The sequence below is a fragment of the Callospermophilus lateralis genome, chromosome 7 (genome assembly GCF_048772815.1).
Source record: "Callospermophilus lateralis isolate mCalLat2 chromosome 7, mCalLat2.hap1, whole genome shotgun sequence".
NCBI classification, from domain to species: domain Eukaryota; kingdom Metazoa; phylum Chordata; class Mammalia; order Rodentia; family Sciuridae; genus Callospermophilus; species Callospermophilus lateralis.
The window spans coordinates 130,778,394-130,803,277 of NC_135311.1; positions in this window are offsets into that span (position 1 = coordinate 130,778,394).

Genomic DNA, 24,884 nt, shown 5'->3' on the forward strand with positions numbered 1-24,884 from the left:
GAAAGTGAAAACAAGGGACGGCTGGAGATATATCTCAGTGACAGATGCCTGCCTAACGTGCACCAAGCCTTGGTGTTCTATCCCCAGAAAGAGAGAAAAGAAAAAAAAAAAAACAGCGTACAGTTGCAATAGGCACTTCCAGATGGCTCATTCTTGTTTGTTTATTCACAAATTACAAGGGTCTGAATCTTAAATAATTGCGAGATCACAGAACTAAGAGACGGGGCTTTGCCCTGGCTCCAAAGCCCCCCCTCTTCTTCTTCATCCCAGCCCGTTTCTTAGCCCTCTACCTACCCACAATAATGCCACTGTCTTCTCCTTTGGACTCTGTAACCTAATCTCTTGCCATCCCTGGGACTGTTCCTTGTGGTTCTGCCTTTTATCTTATTTTCTCATCTCCTTCAAGATAACCTTTGGCAACAGTCTCCACTTCGTGGGTTAGGACTAGCATCTCTGTTTCCAATTATCTATGTAAATTAACTCTCATTTCCCGTGCTAGGTGCCAGGGGTGGCATGGAATTAGACACCGTCATGGCCTTCAGGGAGCCCACAGTCCAGTGTGGCAATCACAATACCACATGGCAGATGTGATCAAGAGGGAGGTTCAATATATGGAGGAGAAAAAAGTGAAAAATGCAGAGACGGCTTCCCAGGACAGGTAATTTCTAAGCTGAAGCATAAAGGATGAGTAGGACTTGGCCAGACTACGGAAGTTCAGAGCAAAGAAGATGGTCTCCACCATCATGCTGGATTTCAAGGAACAGAAAGGATATAGAGCCATGAGGCAGGAAATGGAAGTGAGTTCGCTTAGGAGAAATTTAAAAAATATGTAGAGAGGAGACACATAGGGAAGAACAAGGGAATGTCACTTTAATCCAATCTCTCTCCTGAGACTGTCGCTCCCAAATTTCTGGAAAATCTGTAGATCTTAAAGTTACCATAAATTCACCCACTTAGGAAAATTACCCTGTGCATTGTTAGTTAACACACCGATGAATAGATGAGGAGGTATGAGAGAAATCTACAATGTAGGACGCTGTTGAGCGCTATCACCAATCAATCAGATCATAGAGAATCCACGATTCCCTAAGGATCCTAAGAAGGACCAGTTTATATCATCCCTACCTGCCCTCCCAGGCCCTCCCCTCCCCAAGTTTCCTTTAGAAGAGAAGCCAGGACCCCCAAACATGTCTCCTACTCTCAAGATGGCCCAGGGTTCTCCCTTGAATGTATCTCTTGCTTTGCCCCAAAAGGTGTCTCTCTTGCCACGTTCTCCGTGTATGTGTATCTGCTTTCTTAAATAAATCTGTGTCTCTGAACACCATCAAATTCCTCTCTATTATGTCGCCAAGGACCCCACTTGTCCTGAGCCCAGCTTCCTTCTTCCACCACCAGGAAGTGACAGAAGGGAGGGTCTTGCTGTGGTTTGGATGTGGCGCGCCCCCCTGCCCCCACATGCGTGTGCTGGCCTCCTGGTCTTCAGGGTGGCAGTGTAGCGCTGCAGAGATGAGGCCTGATCAGTGTGACAAGTCACCACAGCTGCTCCCTTGAGAATGGTTGGAGCCAGCTGTTAGAGAGGCCCCAGGCCTTAGTTCTTCTGCACTGAATCCCTTTTCTGCCTTTCCACCCTGTGGTGACACAGCCAGGGGCCTTTGACAGAGCACTGGCACCATGCTGTTTGGACCTTCCAGCCACCAGAACCTGAGCCAAACAAACCTCTGTACTTACAAAGCCTCAACTATTTTGTTATGGCAACACAAACCAGACCAAGAGAGGCTAGATCTGGAGGGTATCACAGGCCATCGAAGGGGTTTAGCCCAAGTCCTTGGGTCACGGGGAGCCACTGGGGGCTTTATCAGGGCCCTGGCACATCCACTTCATGTTTAGAGATATGACTTTGGCTATGGCAAGATGGGCTGCAGGGGGATGCCAGGTAGCTGCCCAGAGGGAGGGGACATCACCGTGGCATCTGGGGCTAGGATGGAAGAAGTCAGCGGGAAAAACTTCACATGTGAGTCCATTGTTGTGGACTGTCCTGTGTGTTCCATGTTCCTGAATTTCCTCCTCTGTGACTCCTCCCTTTCTCACAGGAAGAGAGCGCGCACTGTGCCTGGCCGCGCCCTGTCCTGCACAGATGTCCCAAAGCTGGCCCGGACCCCTCTGCTTATATTGAGAAAAGCAAAGAGAGGGGCGTTATGTGTGGAAAACCCCAAACAGGATGGCAGAGGCCTGGGTTTGGCCCCAGTTCTGTCACTGACTGACTCCATGGTCTGGGGCTAGTTGCTCAATTCCATGAGCTTCCTTTTCCTCGTTGGCAAAATGGGAATGAGGACAGTAAACACCACATGTGATAATGACAAGCTTTTTTTGGGATGTGCCAGGCCCATTCTAGTTGTTTGACATATACTATCTTATTAATCATTACAGTATGTTAATATATACTATTTTTATCTCCATGTTGTAGATGAGAGCACTGAGGCACAGAGAGGTTAAGTAACTTGCCCCAAAGCACACAGCTCATGAATAGCAGAGCCAGGATGTGCAGCCAGGTCATCTGGCTCCAAAGTGCCCTCTGAACTACTCAGTCATACTCCACATGCAACTTCTCATAAAAGACAAACCACCCTGTACAACACATGAATTTTATTTCGTTGCTAACTTTCTTATGCTTCACGTTATTTGTTGCTGAAACAGTCATTCTACCCTCTCTGTCGTCTCCTATCATTATGGTTGAATTTTGTATTAATTTCTCTGCATTAAAACAGATCATAAAGATTTGAAGTCCTGTGAGCCTGGATGTAATCTCTCCTTAGGCAAGTTATTTACCCTTTGAAGCTCAGGTTCCTAGTCTATGAAATAACTGCATGAAAATAGGAGGGAGGGAGATTTGCAAATATTGAATAAAAAAATATAAAGCCCTGAGCACCCAAGCCCCAACTTTGTGAAGTTCTTTAAATTATTCTTTTGATGGTGCAAAACTCACAGGCTGAGGGGCAAAGACTGATATTCCAGACTTCAGAAACCAGGGGGCGGGGGGGGTCTGTCACCGCTGAACATGTGGAAATGCAGATCACAAACACGTTGACAGGAACGCAAACACTAGCCCTTCTTGCAAGAGTCTTTTCCTGCCTAAGTCTTTAGCCTTTCAACCCACGCAGAGAACCGAGGCCTGGGCTAGACAGTGACTCTCTGTAAGCGCAAACCCACGCCACTCAGAAATTGCATTTAAAGACCAAGGGGAAGGAGGGCTTGTGAAGGAAATGGATGCTCTGCCCGCGGTCAGAGTCCATTAAAAGAATTGTCAGACCTCATTGAGTAAAAAGTGAGTAAAAAGTGTGACTGATAGAATTTTAGTGAAGCCATCTAGCTTAAGACTTTAAGAACACACCATCAAGGGTGTGGGGAAATGAGATTCCTCACGCTGCTGTTAGGAGCCGGATGAATCTAGCCACTTTGGAGGGGTAAAACATTACCGGGCTGTACCTGGTAATGTTTTATATGCCCAGTACCCACATCTCCTTATCTACCCTAAAAATAGAAACACGGTAGTCCCCTTCCCCCACAGGAAATACATGCCAAGACCTCCAGTGGTTGTCTAACACTGTCTAACACCAAACCCTATGTAGACTATGTTTTTTCTATACAGACACACCTATGATAAAGTTTCATTTAAAAATTAAGCCCAGTAAGAAATGAACAACAACTAATAATGAAATAGAATAATTATATCAATATGCTGTAATAAAACTGGTAGTATCAATACTCTTGGGCTTTGGGGCCATTATGAAGCAAAATAAGGGTTACTGGACCCCAAGCACTGTGATACATTGACAATCAGTCTGACAACCAATGGCTCGTAAGTGACAAACAGGTGGGTAGTGTATACAGTGTGGATACACTGAATGAAGATAGAAGGGAGCAAGACAGCATGAAATTCATCATGCTACTCAGAATGGAAGGCAATTTAAAACTTGCAGATTGTTCCTTTCTGGAATTTTCCATATAATGTATTTGGACCACAGTCCACTGTGGATAACTAGAGCCATGGAATACAAAACCATGGAGAAAGGGGCACTCCTGGACCACATCTTACGACCTACCCTAAAGCAAATCATTTACACATACACTGGGAGGAATGTCCAAGGGGGTTTAAGACATAATGGTATGTTAAAGCAAATAATTAGAAACAACCTAAATATTTGCCAATAGGAAAAAGGCTTCTAGAATTATGGAACAGCCATTAATTTTATGCAAAAGCCTATAAAAGAATGGGGCAGGAGGGGAACGAGGCAGGTCTAAATGAACTCACAGGGATAGCTCCCCAAACATGAGGCTGAATGAAAAAGCATGGCAGAGTGATCTTACCTGTTTTTGTTTGTTTTGTTTTTGTTTTTGTAAAACACAACTCCACCAAAAAAACACCGCGCAGAAGAAGAGTTCTGTTTCCTATGGTTGTTTATGCATACTTAAAGATGTGGAAAGTGGTCTAGAAAGATACATACCAAATTGACACAAGCGTGAAAGGAGGAAAGAGTAAAAGTGTCCTAATCTTTTTATATGTATTTTTTTCATGAGGGTAATGTGTTCATGTGTCAATGTATAACGAGAATTCATAATAGTGTTTCTCCTATGCCAATAAAATCTATTCTTCCCTTCCAATTGAAGCCCTACGGGGTTCTTCTACAGACCGATTTTATCAGCAGACCTGAGTTGTAATAAACATATTGCTTTCCCTGGCAGAGGGCACGTCTTTAAGTCTTGGCACCTTGTTCTCTCCTCTCTTGCCATATCACACTCCCATCAGTCTCAATTTAATTGTTAATTTGTTCTTCCCATGCAGACAGGGCTCTCCATGCCAAGTTAAATATCAACTCAGCCATGTCCAAATGGTCACAGGTTATGTATTTCTAGAATTTAGGTGGAGGATATCTCCCTCTGATGGACACAGAGAACATATGTAGACATTAATCATTAGTTAAGACAAAGGGCGCCTCAGCCCCCACCCAGACCCACTCCACGAGCGGCCCTGGCTCTGTGCGTGCAGGTGGTTGTCTGGCAGTCTCTCAGGACAAGTTCAGGGAGGGGATGTCACAGGAGAAGCGATGACTCCAGAGAAAGGTCCAAGGAGTTCCCAGAGGGGAGGGGTAATTCAATTCAGGACCCCCAGATTTCTTGGCATACATAACAGAAAGGATTTCAGCCCAAGTCAGAAAAAGGTGTATTTAGGAAGTAGGTGCACATTCTATGGAGACTGCAGGCTATCTCTAGAGTGGGAAGCCCTGACTTGGGCTGGGGGTGCAATGTGATGGAAGGGCTCTAAGTAGGGGTGGGACCCCGAGGTGGAGCCAGGATGCAGCAGCAAGGGTTTGTGCTGTTTTCCCTGCACTGGGGGATTTCGCTCATTTTACGAGGTCATAAGCCAAGGGCCCGCTGCTCAAGATTTACTACTGTGCTTTCTGCATCTCAAAGGCTCATGGACATTTCCTTTAAGACTCAATATCTATCTATCTATCTATCTCTCTCTCTCTCTCTCTCTCTCTCTCTCTCTCTCTCCCCCTCCCTCCCCCCCACCTAAATCCCTATCTCCGGGAGTCTTTCATACCAAGGTGGTCTCTAATTGTTTCTACCTAATGTGAGCATGCTGCAAGAGTGCTTATCTTCGTGATAGTCCCCAATAGGCCACAGGGAAGAAGAGTGTTATTCAGCAAGTCCCTCCACCTCCTCTCTTTCTCCCTCTCTCTCTCTCTCTCTGTTTCTGTTTTGGAGGTCATGGTGATGGTTACGGTGATGATGGTTATGGTGATGGTGGTGGTGATGGTGGTCATGGTGGTCATGGTGGTAGTGTTGGGGTGGGGGGCTGCACCCCACACACAGCTGAGCTTCACGGCTCCTTGCCTCTTTTTTCTGTTGGTTCCTGCTCTTGTGGTGTTGGTCCCTCTGCGCCTATCTGTCCCACTGTCCCTCTCGGACTGGGTCCTCTTTGGATTCCCAGTGCTCCTCTTGCCTGACCTACTTAGAACCAAAAGGAAAAGCATTTTGCAAGGGTCAGATGGCACTGAGCCCAGTTCACACTTCTGCCACTTTACAAGATTCTTGACCAGCTATATGTCCCCTAATCTTTTCAAGCTCCAATTTCCTCATCTGGAAAATGAGAACAGTCTCCATTTCTTCACTGAGTTGTTTGAGATACTGCTATCAGGACCCAGGATGTGCCTGGCACCATAAACGCAAATGTCTCCCTCCCACCTCCTCCTTCTCTTTTTGTTCCATCTCATCGGTTCCTTTAAACGGCTATAAAGTTGAAATATATTCCATATACTAAATTATTTATATGTGTAAAATGAAGAGTTTAATATCCTTCATCATCACTTTTTCTAGCAACTAAGAATTGCTAGAAGCCTACAGAAATAGAACATTTCACAGATTTTACAGGGCTCTGGAGAAGAATAAAAGACATCCTTTTTATTTGTAGGGGACCCCTCGCTTGATTTCTCCACTTCATCTGGTGGGGGGGGATCTTAATGAGTAAAGATGGTGGGGGAGGGGGAGGGATGCTGCCATCGCTCACGTTCTTCTCGTGGACTTGCTAACCCTGAGCTGCAGGGCTTATCTTTACAGCGCCATAGCAATTCCTTTGTTTGGCGGCTCCGTGCCAGAGATGTTAATTGTCCACGGCGGTGGTTGTAACAGTCACCGTGTGTAAATGAATTACCTACAACTGCCGCATCAGCACTGCCCGCCCCGCCCTGCGGCACCAAGGAGCGACCCTGGCGGGGGAGGGGGACCTGCAGCGCTGCTCCGCAGCGGACACTAGGGGGCAGCAGAAAGACGGATTTTGTGGTCGGAGGGTCCACCCGACTTTCCAGTGAGTCTAGAGGAATCCGAAACTTAGAGAGGAGGAAAGGGGTCTACTCCGCTATAGTGTAGACCGCGAGCCTGCGGACAGGAGTGGTTAGATCGGGTCAGCGGGTCACTGGAGCAGGCTAACTAGAGCAGGAACTGACCAGCGCACAGTTCCCCGCTCCCACCCAGCCCCAAGCAGAGCCCAGCTTTCTCCTTTCCTCCCAGTGCACCTGGGAATTTTTTTGATATGAACAACCGAAAGTGTTCATGATAGAAAATCGAAAAAGACATTAAAGAATTTAAAAAAAAAAAAAGAAAACAAAATCCCATACCCCGCACTTTGGGAGAGAATGGTTGTTGCTACTTTATTATCTTAGGTTAAAACATATGAAATTGTTGATATTTGTGCTTTTTTAACCGACCAAATTGCAATTTCGTGTGATTTAACCTCATATTCCCCCCCCCCACTTTTTTTTCCATGACAAACATAAAATCATTTTTAAAATACAAAACTAAAGCAGTAACTATGTGTTGATGTATCTTTAAAGGCTACTCTTAAAATGAAATATTTGCAATTACAAATACAGGCGGGGTGGGGGTGGCAAGCCTGTAAATCCCAGCAACTTGGGAGGCTGAGGCAGGATAATATTTTTTTTTTAAGAGAGAGAGAGAGAGAGAATTTTAATATTTATTATTATTATTATTATTATTATTATTTTAGTTTTCAGCAGACACAACATCTTTTTATTTGTATGTGGTGCTGAGGATGGAACCCAGGCCGCACGCATGCCAGGCGAGCACACATCCCCAGCCCAAGGCAGGATAATATTCAATACAGATAATACCCAATACACAAGTTCAAGGCTAACCTGTGCAACTTAGCAAGACCCTGTCTCAAAATAAAAAAATTAAAAGGACTGGGGATGCTGCTCAGTGGTAAAGTGCCCCTGGGTTTCATTCCCAGTACCAAAAAAAAAAAGAAAAAAGAAAGAAAGAAAAGAAAAGAAATACAGGAAATACAGGTAGAGAGTAATGCTGACACCCCATCTTGAGAAATAGAGTATCATATTACATTGAAGCACCCTAAACCCCTCTTCTCAGCCAGACCCCACTTCCTACCACCTTGAGTTAACTGTGCTCAAAAATGTGATGTTTATCATGCATAAATTTGTGTCCCTAAAAAAGTACAAAATTGTTTAACATTTTAGCTTTACGTAAATGAGACCAAAGTGGAGGTATCTTCTGTGACTTTTATTGTTTTTTACCCTTGTTGTTACATGTAGTTTTCATTCGTTCATTTGCCACCTTTTGCTATGAAATACACAGGTTTGCTCTCCCCCTCTGTCCAGGACAGGCCTCCTCCGTTGTGAGGACTCCCTCCATCTTAGTTACCTGCAGCACCCAAGGGGCCCCATAAACAGGGAGTGAATGGAATGGCAAACGCAGGTATCAAAAGGCTGAAACCTCTGCTCCAGAAGAGCCCAGACTGGTCTGTTGGGAGCTCAGGCAGACAGCATAACAGGAAGGCACTGTGTCTGGGACAGACATTTTGTATCATGTCACCTCCAAGAGCCAGATTAGGGTGCTGGGGTGCCCCATTCAGACCTGCAGGGGAGAGCAGAGGAGCAGGGGAGGTGTGCAGAGGGGCCAGAGCCCATCCCAGACAGGTGGAACCAGTGGCTCCCCTTCTCTGCAGAGGACACATTTCCCTCTGGGGACTGGAACGGTGGACAGCACAAGCCCTAGAGAAGCTGGATTTCCTGTATGTCCTGCAGCACTGCCACTTAGTGCCACAGTTAATGTGTTCCAACATCTCTCATGCCCTGGTGCCCCCTTTGCATTACCACTCTTGTACTTGGGGACATTATTAAGTAAAATTAGGGTTACTTGGCGCAAGCACTGGGACACTGAGACAGCTGATCTGATGACAGAGACGGTTACAAGGTGACTAAGGGGTGGCTAGTGTGTTAGTGTCACACAGAATGAGTAAGCCGGGCATGGACCCTGGCAGGGTGGAACAAGCTGGCACAAGATTTCAGCACACTACTCAGAATGGCACGTAACCTGAAACTTAGGAATTGATAAATTCTGGAATTTTCCATTTAATATTTTTGGACCATAGTTGACCTCAGGCAACTGAGAGTCCCCTATGAAGTTGGCAGATGCAAAATCCTAAACTCACAAGCTTCCTGAAAGGAAAAATCTGGTGTTTCCACTAACAAGTACTCCAGAGGCAAACATCTAGGTAGGTAGGTAGGTAGGTAGATAGATAGATAGATAGATAGATAGAAAGAAGAAATAGAAGAGATATACAAATGTAGATTTTTGGTTCAATACCCAGCACCACAAATAAAAAAAATAAAAAGAAAAGAAAACAAATGTAGATTTTGGGGGAATTAGTTAGAGAAAAAATAATTGGAGTCAAAATGACCCCAATGGATTTATCCTTAATGGCTCATTCAGAGGACATCAAGGGCAGGTTCTGGATTCCTAGCAATGTGACAGTAAGTTTCTTTAGCCTATAATTAAAGTGACCCAGTGACTCATGTGATGGCCAGCTCATCTCAAAGATCTAGTCAGAGAAATGAACATTTAATTTCTGTATTACCATCCATCATAATACTGTATTCAGGTTTTATTCAAATTAACCTCTGCACAGATAGAACTGCTGGGACCTCTCCATTTTGCTGGCAAAAAGTATGTCATACTTTAAAAGAATACATGCTATCTGACTCAGTGCCTCGCCTCAAATAATATTATTTGGTGTTTATTGTCATGAGAAAAGTTGGAAATAACATAAATGTCCACCACAAGGGGATTTTTCAAATAAATTAGGGAGCTGCCTACCATAGAAGAATCAGTAACCATCTATTATCTCATAGAAGACAAAAGACCAAATGAAACCTGAAACTGAATGATGTATACAATGTGTTATTGAACAAGAAAAGCAGTTTGCAACGAGGTAAGCCTCTCATTTCTGTACACACACACACACACACACACACACACATACACACACACACACAATAAAAAAAATCACATCAAAATGGTAAGTTGATTACCTCTGAGGAAGTAGGGGATGGGGATTTTTCTTTATTTGGTTTGCATTTTTGCATGTTGTATTTTTCTAAATTCTAGACATTGCAAACTTATTACAAGGATAAGAAAAGCATTCCAAACACATGAACAACCTTTGAAACACCCAGTTCTTTGCTCTAAGCCCATTCCCTACATTTCTTTCAGCACCTGAACTCACAGACTCCAGGCTACAGGAGCAGACCCTAACTGGGATTCAGGTTAGTTATGGCCCTTGTGACATTCTTTAGGCTTACTCACTGGGATCAGGGATGGTCATAGCTGCCCTACTCACTGGTTTGGTTTGCTCAAAAAGAAAATTGGAGAATAGGAACTCAAATTCTTAAGGAAAACATTGAGTACTGCTCCTTGGGAACACTGCACTCAGACTTATAGCTGTGACATTGGTATTGCTGTGACATTAGGAATTTGAGATGAGCTAACCATCACGTGATTCGCTGGGTCACTTTAATTATAGTCTAAAGAAACTTGCTGTCACTTTGCTAGGAATCCAGAACCTGCCCTTGCTGTCCTCTGAATGAGACAAAGGATAAACCCATCATGTGCCACTGTGAATCTGTTCTCTACTCTTTAAATGGTTCGCACTATACAGGAGGCTTGCAGTCATAAAATAGTAGCCAGGTTGATTTCCCTGCAGAACAATCTAGTTTACAAAGCTGGCGAGAACAAAGTATTTGGGTACCGGTCAAGTGGAAATATCTGATATTCCGTTTGAATATCCCCAACTCACAATTAAATACTCCTTCCAGCTCTAATAGCACTCCCTACAGGAAGCCTTCCAAGGTTTCACAGGCTACTCTTGAACCAACAACTATCATCTCTCTATCCCAAGATCAGGCCCTGGTATCTGAGAGTCTATGAATGAATGACTGATATGTAAATGAATGAATGTGAGAATAAGTAATTGATGCATCTTCTCCAGTAGCATTTATATAACTAATATAATAATGAGTATAATATAATACACAATATAATGATATTATAGCAGGTATAACTGCTTATTTCTTACACAAACGTTTATTGAGGATTTATTCTGTGCCAGGCTCTGTGAGTAGGGGCAGTAGGATACCAAAGTAGGCAGGATTGACAAAGTCCTGCTTTTACAGAGTTTATTTTCTAGTCAAGGAGATAATCAATATGCAAGGAAACAGATATGTGCATAATGTGTGATAATGAGAGCAATAATGAAGAAAACATACAAGTATGCATGAAACACCACTTACCTCTCCTGAATTTCCCGTCTTTTTGACTCCCTGGGCTTTATTCCAGAGATTTTCTTTTGACCTGTCTTACTGATTACTGTTTTACTGATTAATTCTCTCCTTAGTTATATCAAATTTAAAAACTATCCACTGTGGTCTTAGTTTTAAGTCTTATATTTTTCAGTCCTAAAATTTCTATTTGAGTCTTTTCAAATCTGCTGTCACTCTTTATCACTTTCCTATTTCTGAAAAAAAATCTCCTATCTTAGTTTGTATCTCCTTGGAGATGGTAAGTGTAGTTGTTTCATTATTGATTTCTGATCATTCTAACAACACTGGCATCAATGGGTCTGCTTTTATTGTCAGTTGTCTCTATCGATTCTTGCTCATGGTATCTTGTCTTTTTGTATGCCTTATTGTCTTTCATTGCTTATTCTATATTGTATTTTAAGGCATATTTATTGAGGCCTAGGATGATGTTATGTTTTCCCAAAGAGGATTTTCATTAGCTTTTGTCAGACACATGAGGTCATTAACTCAAAGACCAACTGCTGTTCTAGCTAAAGCTGGTTTCCTTCCATTCCATCCTTTCTTCTAGGTGTCAGTTTTTCTACATCTCAGCTTAAAATGGGAATGGTTGACCAGGATCCTTAACCATCATGAAATTTAAAGTCCTACTCTAGATTCCTCCCATATCTCTATGTCTGAGAGACTGCCAAAAGTACAGATTGGTCTTTCAATATCATCAAATATTCCTGCACAAAAGTGACCCTGAATGTGGGGTTCACCTCTTTGAGATCCTATCTTTTCCAAAATCTGAGCCAGTGTTCCTGGTTCAATTAATAGCAATTGTTCCTTTTGTTTTTGGGTTTTCTACCACTTATTTAGATATCTTTGGAAACTTAGGAATAGTATTGCAAAGGCCCAGCTGTTGCAAAACTTTGGAGTATTAAAAACAGAATTGGAATCAGAGGTTCCAGATTCTTTCTGCTACACTTCATCGTTCTGTCAAGATTATGCTGATACAGATAGTTGGACAGATATAGATAGAAAAGCTAACAATTATCAAATCCATACCATGTCAGTCGCTCTGTTCTAAAGATTTACATTTTTTTTAAAACTCATTTCATCTTCAAAACAATCCTATAAGTCAGATGCTTCTGCTTTACATATAAGGAAACTGAGGAGCAGAGAGATCAGCAAACTGGCCCAAGGTCTCACAACAGTGGAGATGGAATTCAAACCTGAGCTCAACTCCAGAACCTGGCATTCCTCTTAAAACAAAGTTTCAAACAAAAGTTCCCTGTGGCTGAGGGTCTGAGGATCATTTATCCTACCTCATGGATTCAGACCCAAGTATCAATTCTGGGACTATTGGTTCTCCAAGATTGAGCTCCAAGCTGTTTTCACCCTACACCTGCCAAGTCTGAATACAGCAGTCTTTAGTTCCAGGCATCGGGAGGGGTTGCTCTGAAAACAAACTTTCAATTCTATAAACAGCAACCATCATTACGGCCTCCATCTGATGTTTAGCTCCAAGGGAGACCGGAACAGTTTATAGCCTATCGGTGTCCCCGCCAGTCTCATAAATTGGAAGCCAAGGGTGGGGCAGTGAAAAGGGAAATGTTTTATTATGTCCATTTTGCAAAGGCAAGTTCCAAGCCGAAGAAGGTGAGTCATTGATAGAGATCAACAACCCCCCTTCCACCCTCTGAATTCCTTCCTGTAGTGAGGGACTTTACACATGGCGAAAGCCGCTTCTGAGAAACAGGCAGACTTTGGGCCTCCAGGGAGCCAGTGGTGTGAGACAGGTGCATGCTGGGTCCTTGAGTATTGATTAGGTGATTGCCCCCTAAGGGGATGGCACATTCTAAATGTTCAGGGAGTGAACAGTGACCCAAGCCCCTGTCATGGGAGCATCCATCACACACTCTTTCATTGAATCTTCCCACAACCCCCTGAGGATCCTGTCTTTATTCTCACTTTCAGATGAGGAAACTCAGGCTTGGGAGGTTAACACATGGCCGCTCAGTTAGGAAGTAGCAGGTGCTTTCAAGTCAGAGATCTTCCATTGTCTTTCTCGCCCACCTAGAGATGCGCTTCTAAATCTTAAGAGAAAGAATGGCGGGGGGGTGGGCCACAGGGCTTCCCGGAGTCCCATGCTCACAAAGTCCTGACCGAGAAGCTGAGCCCCAGAGCAAAGGACACCAGGAAGAGGAGAGGGTTTCTCTGCAAGCAGCAGGGTAGGAGCACACCAACCTGCTGGTCGTCATGGCAACCTGCACACACCTGGAAACACTGCTGCACCACCCAGATGATCACGAGTGAGGGAAGTGCCACTGGGTCACGTTCCTTCTACAATCATCTCTGCAGAACTGATTCAAGGTCAGTTTCTGTCAAGGGGAGCTCCAGGGGCTCTTATCTCCGTCTTAGCTCAGGATGAAGCTTAAAGAACCCTTGGGCACAGAGGCCTACCCTTGGCAAGATCTCTGCCACATCCGGGAAAACAGGGCCTCCCTGGCCTGACATGAGTGGCCTTTAGAGGTGTCCTTGCCTTCCCTCTTGTCATGTCACACTGACTTAGGTTTCACTATTAAGAGCTGCCCTTTCCAGGCCAAAAGAAATGAAACACTCCCGGAAGGACACTCAAATGCTTGCCAATTATGATTTTTTCTCACATAGACCTGTTTAAGGAACTTCCTACTATTTGTCTGCTGAGAGTCTCAGCAGATCTGCTTACGGTCTGATGAATGCCCTTAAGTGACCAAACAAACAAGTAGCTTCCGAAATTCAGACAGAAAGTGAAAAAAAAAAAAAAAAAGCTTAGCCCAATCTCTTCCTTTATAACAGAGTCAGACATACGTGTAATATAATTCCATTAACTTTTCTTGGGGTGGGGGTGTTTGTGAAGTTTCAGGATGCTCTACGAAAAGCATTCCAGTTAAGTGTTCTTTTGCACGTGCACAATTTAGAAAACCTCTGGGTCCTGGTGATGGGCCTCCTCGAGCCATTTATACATTTGAGTCAACTAGAGTCGTGTCTCAGATGGACCATCTATACTAGAGTGGTCCCGTGAGATTATCGTGAAGCTGGAAAGTTCCTCTTGCCGTGATATTGTCGCGAGCACAAGCATGATTCACACGTGTGTGGTGATGCTGGCGTGAACAAACCTGCCGCAAGGCCGGGGTATAGAAGTTACAGCACGTGGAATTATGTCCAGTACCTAATCCTTGATAATGAGAACCAACAACTGTTACTGCCTTATGTATTTACTACACTCTGTTTTTATTGCTATTTTAGAGTGCTCTCTTCCTTTTTTTTTTTTTTTTTTTTTTTTTGATTCCAGGGATTGAACTCGGGGCCTTGCACCTACCAGTCCAGTTCTCTACCACTGAGCAACCTCCTCAGCCCTTTCTTCTACTTATTTTTTAAAAATTAATTCTAAGTTTACTGTCTGATGAATGCCCCAAAGTGACCAATATGTTTAGATTCACAAATACGTACCACTGTGTGCACTAACCCCTTCCTCAGGCAGGTCCTTCAGTATTCCAGAAGAAAGCATTATCATCCATAGGCAAAGGATGACAGCTCCACGCAGGTTATTGTCCTGAGAGACCTTCCAATGGGGCAAGATGCAGAGGCAGAGGAGGGTGGCATCGGTGACCCTGACCCTGTGAAGGCCTGGGCTAATGTGTGTGATTGGGTCTTGGTTTTTAACAACAGCAACAACAACGTTGTAAAAGTTTAAAAATTTTTATTTTAAAAATGGTATAGAATAGATGAAAAGAAAGAAAATATGTGTATGTCTGTACAATGTTTTCTGTTTGAAGCGAAGTATTAGTATAAAGGGCTCAAAAAATTTTTAAACTAGAAAGTTATTTTTAAAAGTTACAGTAAGCTGAGGCTGGGATTGTGGCTCAGCAGTAGAGAGCTCACCTAGCACGTGCGAGGCCCTGGGTTCGATCCTCAGCACCACATAAAAATAAATAAATAAAATAAAGATATTGTGGCCAGTTACAACCAAAAAATAAATATTAAAAAAAAAGTTACAGTAAGCTAAGGTTCATTTATTATTAAAGAAATGTTTAATAAACTAAAGGTAGCTGAAGTGCGGAATGTCTATAAGGTCCATAGGGCTGCACAGTAATGTCCCCGGCCTTCACAGTCCCCCACCCACCACAGCAACTTCCAGACTGTAAGCTCCATTCACAGGGTGCTCTATACAATCAAACCATTTTTTATCTCATACTATATTTTTACTGCACCTTTTCTACATGAAGATATGCTTAGATTCACAAATACGTACCACTGTGTGCACTAACCCCTGTGTGGCCTGGGAGCTGTAGGCCATGCCTCCTGGCCTTGTGTGGGGGAGGCTGTCCCATCCGAGTGCCCTCTGCTGCAGTCTGCCTGGGCACAATTCAGGAGCCACTCGTCAAGCAGAAACCAACTTTATTTTTAGAACACACACAGGGAGCACCACACTAGCTCTTCAGGAATTCCCTCAGAGCCCAACTGCCACCACCGGCTTCCCATAGCCTCTCAACCACCCCACTCCTCCTGCTCTTGAGGCCGATTGGCTGGGTCATGTGGGCGGAGCCAAAAGAGTCCCCCAGTGAGCAGCTCCATGGTCTGAAAGGGCGGGGAAACAGCCCAATGAGCATCACTGCAGAGGAGCCAATCAGCTGGCAGCTGGAAGTTTGCTGGGGCCACGGTGAGCCAATCAGCTGGAAGTTTGCTGGGGCCCCTTGGGCTGTGGCTCTCAACAGCCCTCTGTGATGTTCTCACCACAATGAAATAGTCTAGGGATGCATCCTCAGAACACAGCTCTGTCGGACTCTTTTTTTCAAGCATATTTTTGGGACATCGGCTTAAGAAAGCGTCATCAAAGGGTTTGGCACACAGCTTGGAGTAAGCCCAGAATAAATTGCAGCGGATATTACTAGTATGTGAGGACTTGAACCAGGAGGAGAAGGAGAGGGTTTCTCTGAAAATGGCTGAATAGAGGCAGACTCAAATTAAGAACAAAGAGAAAATAACCATTTTTCACCATCTCACTCCAGGAAACAGTAATAGAAAATAATCAACATGCATTGAATAATTATCACATGCCAAGCACTTAGCATGGTCTGACTTATTTATTATTTATCCACCACGTTGCTATGTTTTGCTTTTTTCCATCTTGTTACCTAAACATGATACATGTATTTTTTTTCTTCTTACCATTTTCCCTTATCCTTACAACAAACTCTGGAGATAGCAGGCTTTTCAAATGCCATCTTACAGATGGAATCCCAGGGACTCAGAAATCAATTGCCTAAGGTCACACGGCTGATCATCAGATTTGAACCAAGGTTAGACAGGCTGCAGCACCTGTGATCAGAATGAGGAGGCTGAGCTGATTGTTCCCGGGGCCTCCTAACAGCCCGAGGGCTGAGCTTGAGTAAGGGGTGGTGATTGCTGTAACTGGCCATCCAGCCCTTCTGCTGAGGAGAGAGAGCCCGGGGAGAGCCAGTGCACATTCACAAAGCTGTAGGCAGTGCCAGGGTCCACCTGAGATGCCACTGTGGGCCACGGGCACCAAGTCACCAGAACTGTAACCTGAGGGCCATCACTGCTATGGTGGCCTGGACAGTTCAGTAAGGTAGAGGATAGAACTTACCCAGGTCAAGAGTCTAATGTCGCCAGACAAAATCCAGGATGCCCAGTTAAATCAAAATCTAGTTATTTATTTAACCACCATCAGTATAATAGTTATGTTTACACCCCTATATATAGCAGCATGACTATACTTAAGTACTATGGTCTTTATTTGAAATTGAAAGTTAATTGGGTGTCACGTATTTTTATTCGCTAAATATGGCAACTTGAGTAATAGACCTTTGTTTATTCTGTTATTGTTTCTGTTTTCCCCTTTCCCTTCATCCTCTGAGTCCACTTCTGTTCTTCCTTCCCACCATAACCAGAGTTCATGCTATTTCATATTAACCCATCTAATTTACCTTCCATTTGGTTATCGTGATAGATGTGTAAATTTGACAATGGTATCCTATTGATTTCTGTGTTTTTTTTAATTCATGCAAATGAAATAGTACTATGCATCTCTTTCTGTCCATCCAAGATGCCTCTGTGGGCAGCAGAGACAAAGTCACCAAGAACTATAACCTGATGGCTATCACGTCTATAGCTGCCTGGCTTTTCCCCTCAACACTTGCTTCTTGAGGTCTAAAGTCTGGACTGTTCTGGATTTTGTATGACAGTTCATTGACTGCTTATACCAGGTTTACCTAACAGTCCCCCAGAGACAGACACCTTGGTAGCTTCCGTTTTTCTGGCTCTACAAATAACTCTGCGCTAAGTGGTATGCACCTTTGATGGAGGTCAAGTGAATCTCATCGGTATGCTCATGTATATTCTCCAGCTATTAGAAAGGCTGAGCGTTTCTTCATACACTTATTATCTGTGTATTTCCCCTTCTGTGAATTCCTGTGTGTCCTTTCATCCACTTTTCTATTTGAGTTTCCACTCTTTTATCCTGCAAATGTATAGATTTTTATTGGAGAATCTAGAACAGCATGATCTAATAGAAATGTAACGTGAGACTTATAGTTTAAATTTTTCAAATTGCCACATTTAAAAAATAAAAAGAAACAGGTGACATATTTTTAGCAATATATTTCATTTACCCAAATGTATCTAAAATATTACTCGATATGTAATTGGTAAAAAAAAAATTATGAAGATACAAATGCATTTCTTTGTGAATGCAAGACTTTGAAGTCTGGTAAGTACTTCACACTTACAGCCCATGTCAATTGGGACTAGGTCACATATGAAGTGCTCAGTACCCACATATGGCTCGGGGTAACTAAATTGAACAGTGCAGGCCTAGAATCCACACTCTAGATACTAGTTCTTGTTGGTTTTAGTTAAAAATATCTTCTCCTATCCACTTATCTGTTAATTTTATTTATGGCATCCTTGTTTAAATAATATATTCATGTTATATAGCTGACTGTATTATTTTTCCTCTAAAATTTGTGTTTCAGGCTATTGTTTTTTAAATGTAAATCAATTTCAATAAGTTTGAGATATAGTCTTACATTTTTCTTATATTACCTTTACAGCTTTTATCTTTCTTAGATAGATCTTCTCCCTATTTTTATTTCTCCATGTTGTAAGAAATAAGGGTCCAATTCTGTTTTTTTTTTCTCTTATATCTCTAAGTTATAAGAGTGAGTTACCCTCTGTTAAATCACCTTTCCTTTCCCTATGTATTTGTGAAGCCGTTTCTATCATACATACCTGAGTCTATTTCTGAGTCTGTATTCTCATGTTTAACCATCACAGTAATCCTTATTTTATATTAATTAAATTGCAGAGAATTTGGATAACTTGACCAAAGTCACCCAAATAGTTTCAGAGTCTTGATCCGAACTCGGGTATAAAAGTTAAAAGTGTGTTGGCTTCATGTATCAGAAACCAGATTACAGGGTCTGGAATAAAGGAGTTTATTTTCTTTACATAACAAGAACTGTGGAGGCGGACCATCTAGTGAAGGTACGGCAGCTTCATGGTACTCCAAAGAATCCATGTACCTTCTACCTCTCTGACTGGTGGAGGCGATCCCCCACTCACTGTCTTGACAGGGTCACAGTGAGAAAAAGTGTTGGCAAAGCCGCTCTCCCACTGTCTTGACAGGGTCACAGTGAGGATGAATGCTGGCAAAGCCACGCTGGTTGGTGGGTAACCGAAACCATGAGACCCTTTTTTATGTAATTGGGACTTTGCATTTTCATGCTTATGTTTCTCACAGGAGGCATGAGTATGTTAAATGCCAAACAAATTAAATTTCAGATGGCTAGAACAGAACAGGTAGTTCAAGCCTTGGAGGCCGTTCTACCCACCCCTCAGCATATCAAGGACAAAGTAAAAGGCTATTCTTCTATCTCAGTACATTGTGGACAAACCTAATAATGGACAACAATCATCCTCTGAAAAACAAATTCTTTGAGAACTAGTGCACCTTGACTGAGAAACAAACTCTTTGAGAACTAGTGTACCTTGACTGAAAAACAAAGAAACTCTTCGAGAAAGCAGCTCAACCAGTTTTATGAGAATAAATTTAGGAATCAATTAAAATAGGTTTATAAGACACAGTTTTAAAATAATGTTAGAAATATTATTTTATTTAGATTCTTAAGTTTAGAAATTCTTAAGTCTTTAGTTGTATAGGTTTCTGATATGTTTTAAGGATGATTCATAAACTTTAGGATATTTTAAATATAAGATTTAAAGGGACTTTTTTAGATGGGAATTTTGAATTAGAAATAAAGTACAAGTGTACTTTAGGTTAATGATTGATTAGGAGACTTAGAGTCTGGTTACGTAGTTTGGCATTAGTTAATAAGGAAATAACATATCTTGGGAAAAATAGTAAATCTTGGGAAAATCTGAAGGATGTAAATTGGTGACATGTTTTATTGATGATTCTGTACTTTGATGATTGTATGGCTGGGGGTCATATCCTGGAAGAATGTAGATCGGTGTGCTCTCAATCATGGTTAAGGAAATGTCATGTCTTGGCAAAGTTTTAAATTATATAACCAATGACGTATTGTGAATCTATAATGATGAGAAAAATTGTAATAAAAAGGGGACCCAGAGAAAGCAGTTTTAGCTCTCTCTCTGGAGATTGCTCAAACGGAACGACTCCTGTCTCATCATTTCGCCGACGCCACTCCTCCTTCAGGACTCCCTGGACCCCGCTGGGGCTGGACCCCGGCATCTGACCAGTTATATTAACATAAGGCTTTTATCCTCTTGGTGGCAAGATGGCTACCACACCTCCTAGAACCTGTATTCATTTCAAGGAAAAAAGGGAAAGACCAAAGGCAAAGGAGTGTGTCTTTTAATCAGGGAAACACTTGTCTTTCTATAAGTTGCAGTGAACAGACGGCCACCAACATCTCTTTGGCCAGAACTAGGTCATGTGGCCATGCCTAACTGCAAGAGCAGACTGTTTATTACTTTTTAAGCTGGAAATATTACCACCAAAAGAAAATTAGGGTTCAGTTAAATATTAAGTGAAGAGGGGCTGGGGCTGGGGCTCAGTGGTAAAACGCTTGCCTTGCTTGTGTGAGGCACTGGGTTTGATCCTCAGTGCCACACAAAAATAAATAAAGATATTGTGTTTTCAGCTTCAAGTAGATAAATATTTTTTTAAATTAACTGAAGAAGGGATATTAGACAGGCATCGACTAGGTTCACTGACTGAACTTCAGGGTATGTTTTCTATCAGGCCTTTCTAATACCCTAGGCCCAATTTTATACACGTAGTTTATATTCTTTTTCTTAACCCTCCCCCTGATTACCTAAACTTCAAATTCTGTAAAGCCTGGATCTATCCCTGTCCAAATTCACACAGTCTATAAGTGACCAAATTTAGGCTGGTTACCTAAAATCAAAACTTTTCTGAAATGAGGAGTAGATAAGGTCTGTATATCCAGCTCTTAAAAGCTAAACCAGATAAACTTATGCAAAACTTCGGGACCTCGGTGCTGGGCATCAAGAAGTCTAGGGTCTAGTGACCAGGACAAGTCACTTTCTCGGGGCACAGCCTCCCCTTCTACAAGAAGCATCCTGAAGCTACAGCTTCCCATGCAGCCCGTCGACTCCAGCATCTCCACCTGGGAAGAAAGGGACTCTTCCTGCCAGGGTGGCACACAAGTCCAGTTTTCTCCTTGGCTGGGGACTACACCGTGACAAGCTGAAATGAAGACCCAGCTGAGTCTGAAAACTATTCAACTTCCATTTTGCTCTAGAGGATACTCCATCCCTAAAGGGAAGAGGAGATTCCACGGTCAGATAAGCTTGAGAAATGATGCAAACATCTCTGTGTCCCACATATCCCTCAGCAATTCAGACGCATGCTCGTGTGTGGAGCAAGGTGGCAGGGAATCCTCTTTAACCAGACTTACCACCCACTTTCCAGGCTTTTCCAAAGGGCTCTAATGTTTGCAAAAACACCCCATGTGGGCAGTAATTGTTCTGTGGGATTTACTTTGGGACATGGCTGCCAATACTACGGCTGCTCTTGTATGTTGTGTGTTGAAGACAATGGTCAAACCTGAGTTCCTGAGGTAGCTATAGAGCAGCAACAAGCAACTTGGGATTCAGAGAATATAGCATAGTCTTCTTTTCACATTGACCTTACTTTCTGTTTTGGAACAGAGGGTCTGCTAGTCAGCTTTCTGTTACTGTGACAAAACACCTGAGGAAAACAACTTAGAGGAGGAAAGGTTTATTGGGGCTCATGGTTTATTTTGGCCTGGTCAGCTGCCCTATATCTTTTAGGCCTGAGGCTAGGCAGAAACTTCATGGCAGAAATCTGTGGCCAAGGAAAGCTGTTCGTTTCATGGCAGCCAGGAAGTGAGGAAAAAGAGAGGGGGAAAAAGGAACCAGGAACAAGATATTGTCCCTAAGGGAACTCCCTCAAGGACCCATGACTAGATCTTGCCTTCTACAGTTTCCCCCACCTCCCAATAATACCACCAGTTATGACTCCATTGATGGATTAATCTCCAAAGAGATTAGCTCCCTCATGACCCAACCACTTCTCAGAAGCCCCACTCCTGAGCATTGCTGGACTTGGGACTGAGCCCTGGATACATGGGGACATTCCAGGTCCAGAGGATAATGATGAAGAACCTGGGAATGGTGAAGGCCACCAAATGGAGTCAGGCTCTGAGCAGAGATTCAGAGAAGGAAGATATGAATCCCTGTTCCACCAGTTCCTGGCTGGGTGACCTTGAGTGACCTTCCTAGGACATCCCTTAACCTTCCTGAACCTCAGGTTCCACATCTCAAAATCAGGCAGTGATCCTTCCCCTGTTAGAGTAAATGAGGGACCTCGGGAGAATGTCTGGCACACCTCAGACACACATGCAAGAGGTCGTCTGTCCGTCTGTCCATCTGAACAAGTTGAAAGTGTCCCCACATTAAGAAGGCAACAATTGACCGGAATCACCGCGAGACACGGAATAATGATGAGGGACAGACATGGGGTGTCCTCGTATGCTCAGGGCAAGGCAGATCACAAAAATGAGAATTAAACAAGAAAAACTTTGGCAAATTCTAAAGCCAAAGTGCTGGTCACCGATCCTAAGGTCAAGTGGGACAGCACAATGGCCAACCAGGACCTCCCAGGACCCAGCGAAGAGCCATGAAAGACCCATTCGTGGATCAGGTCTCTCTCTGACCTTCAGTAAATGAAACACCGTCTGCCTTCCTCACCATCAAAGTCTAATGTGGGAATGAAATGAGATTCATAGGGGACACGGGTTTTATTGGACACCCATAAAGAATTAAATAGAAAACACCCACACAGATAAAATGTGAAAGTCAAAGAATATAAAGATGGTTCTGTGGCTCCAGGTTGGCGTTTCTGTAAGGGGTGTGCACTGAACCCCCTGGCGCTCAGGTGTAAGAAAACTCCTTCTCTTCATCAGCTAATGGGCCCCACCTGCCTGGCCACTGGAGCACTCCACCTTGGTCATGTTTGTGCCCTCTAGAAGAGTCGGGGCTGGACCACCAGCCCCCACTGACCTTGAAGGTGACATCTTTGTTGCCTCCGAGCACAGGGGGTCTTTGCCCAGGCCAGGGGTCTCCGTGCCTGGGGCCACAGACTGAGGAGCTTCGGCAGGTTCTGTTTTTCTGGATCCCACAAAATCTCTGTCCTGTGCTTCCTGTTCTCTGGGAAGCTCGCCCAGATCCCTCCTCTCTCCCACCCTATAGCTCACTCCATCCCTCCCGACCCTTGGAGCCCTGTCCCCATTCACGCGGACCCACTCTGGTCACCAAGTCCTAGGCAGGGGTAAAGGAGCCTCTGGATTAAGGAGCCCTGGAAGCTCCTGCTTCTGGCTCCCTCCTGAGGGAAGGGAGACCCCACCGAATAAAAATACAAATCGATATCTCAGTAGATGATCACGAATACCCAAGTAGTATTACTGCGCGATTCTTAAGCAAAGTATGCTTTAAGGTGAGTTTGGATTGAGTTCTAACTTATTTTTAAAACAGAGTTCCATTTTACATTAGTTCTATGTTCTTGTTTTTAGTAAGAAGTCCATTTGGGGACCGGGGCTGTGGCTCAGCGGTAGAGCGCTTGCCTAGCATGTGCGAGGCCCTGGGTTCCATCCTCAGCACCACATAAAAATAAGTAAAAGAAAGGTATTGTGTCCAGCTACAACTGAAAAATAATTTTTAAAAAAAGAAGTCCATTTTTAAAAATATTTTTTAGTTGTTGATGTACCTTTATTTTTAATTTATTTATATGTGGTGCTGAGGTTCGAACCCAATGCATCACACAGGCCAGGCAAGCGCTCTGCCACTGAGCCACGACCCCAGCCCTCCGTTTGGTTTTTAATCAAGCAGACAGTGCCTCTGTCAGCAGGCTGACGCTCCTGGCCACTCGCTCTGACCTGGTGCCAACACCAACCAGATCAAGGTCTCCCCAGGTGCTGGCCCGGTTTTCTAAGGAAGCAAATGAATTTCTTGAAGGCGAATGGGTGATATTGACCTTGTCGGGTAAAGACTGGCCCCACAGTAAGTTAACAACAGGATGGTGTTCTGAGAGCCACCCGCCCTCAGCCCTCCTCACCCCTGCACTTGCTCTAACGTGGAGAACGTTCTGTCTCTCCTGCCTCCTCTTGGCTGTTTATTTAAGAGCACAAGGTCAGCAGCAAGGGAAAACCCAACAACACCCGTGATATGTTCTGTGACGCAGGACCAGGGCTACGAACCAGGACTTTTAAAGTGGTCTCACTGAGGCCTCTGGAGAGGAGCGTGGCTCAGCAGCTATTGAGGTGACTTTATGCTTTTTTTGTTACCAGGGATTGAGCCCAGAGGTGCTTAACCACTGAACCATCCTCTCCAGCCCTTTTTTATATTTTATTTTGAGACAGGATCTCACTAAGTTGCTTAAGGCTAAGTTTCTAAGGCTGGCCTCCAATTTGCGATCCTCCTGCCTCAGCCTCCCAAGCTGATGGGACTACGGGTGTGAGCCCCCTCACCCAGTGAAGGGAAGAAAAATCAAGGATCTAAGAAGGATCTGAGGGATCCTTCAGAGATAGTATGGTGGGGCCCATTAGCTGATTAAGAGAAGGATTTTTCTTACACCTGAGCGCTAGTGAGTTCAGTGCACACCCCTTACATAAACGCCAACTTGGAGCCACAGAACGATCTTTATATTCTTTAACGTTCACATTTTATCTGTATGGGTGTTTTCTATTTAATTCTTTATGGGAGTCCAATAAAACCCGTGTCCCCTATGAATCTCATTTCTTTCCCACGTTATACTGAAGAGAGGGAGAAGGTGGATATCGCTCATTCCCAGGGGAAACCCTAATTCCCTGGATTTGCCAAAGCCGGCCTCATTCATACTTGCTGCCCAGTGGTGGTGCAAAGGGAAACACAAATGCATAGCCTGGTGAGGGGGCCATGGAGAGGTTGTTTTGCCCACACTGTACTAAATTTTGGGACAAATAAGTATTTGTGTATTTCTTGTGTAATAATTAAAATTAACATTTAGAAGTTATTTTAAGGGCTGGGGTGTGGTTCAGTGGTAGAGTGCTTGCCTAGCAAGTTCAAGGGCCCAAATTCAATCCCTAGCACTACAGAATAAATAAATAAAACTAAAAGTTTATCTTAAAAAAAGAAATATGCACCAGGTACGGTGGTGCACAC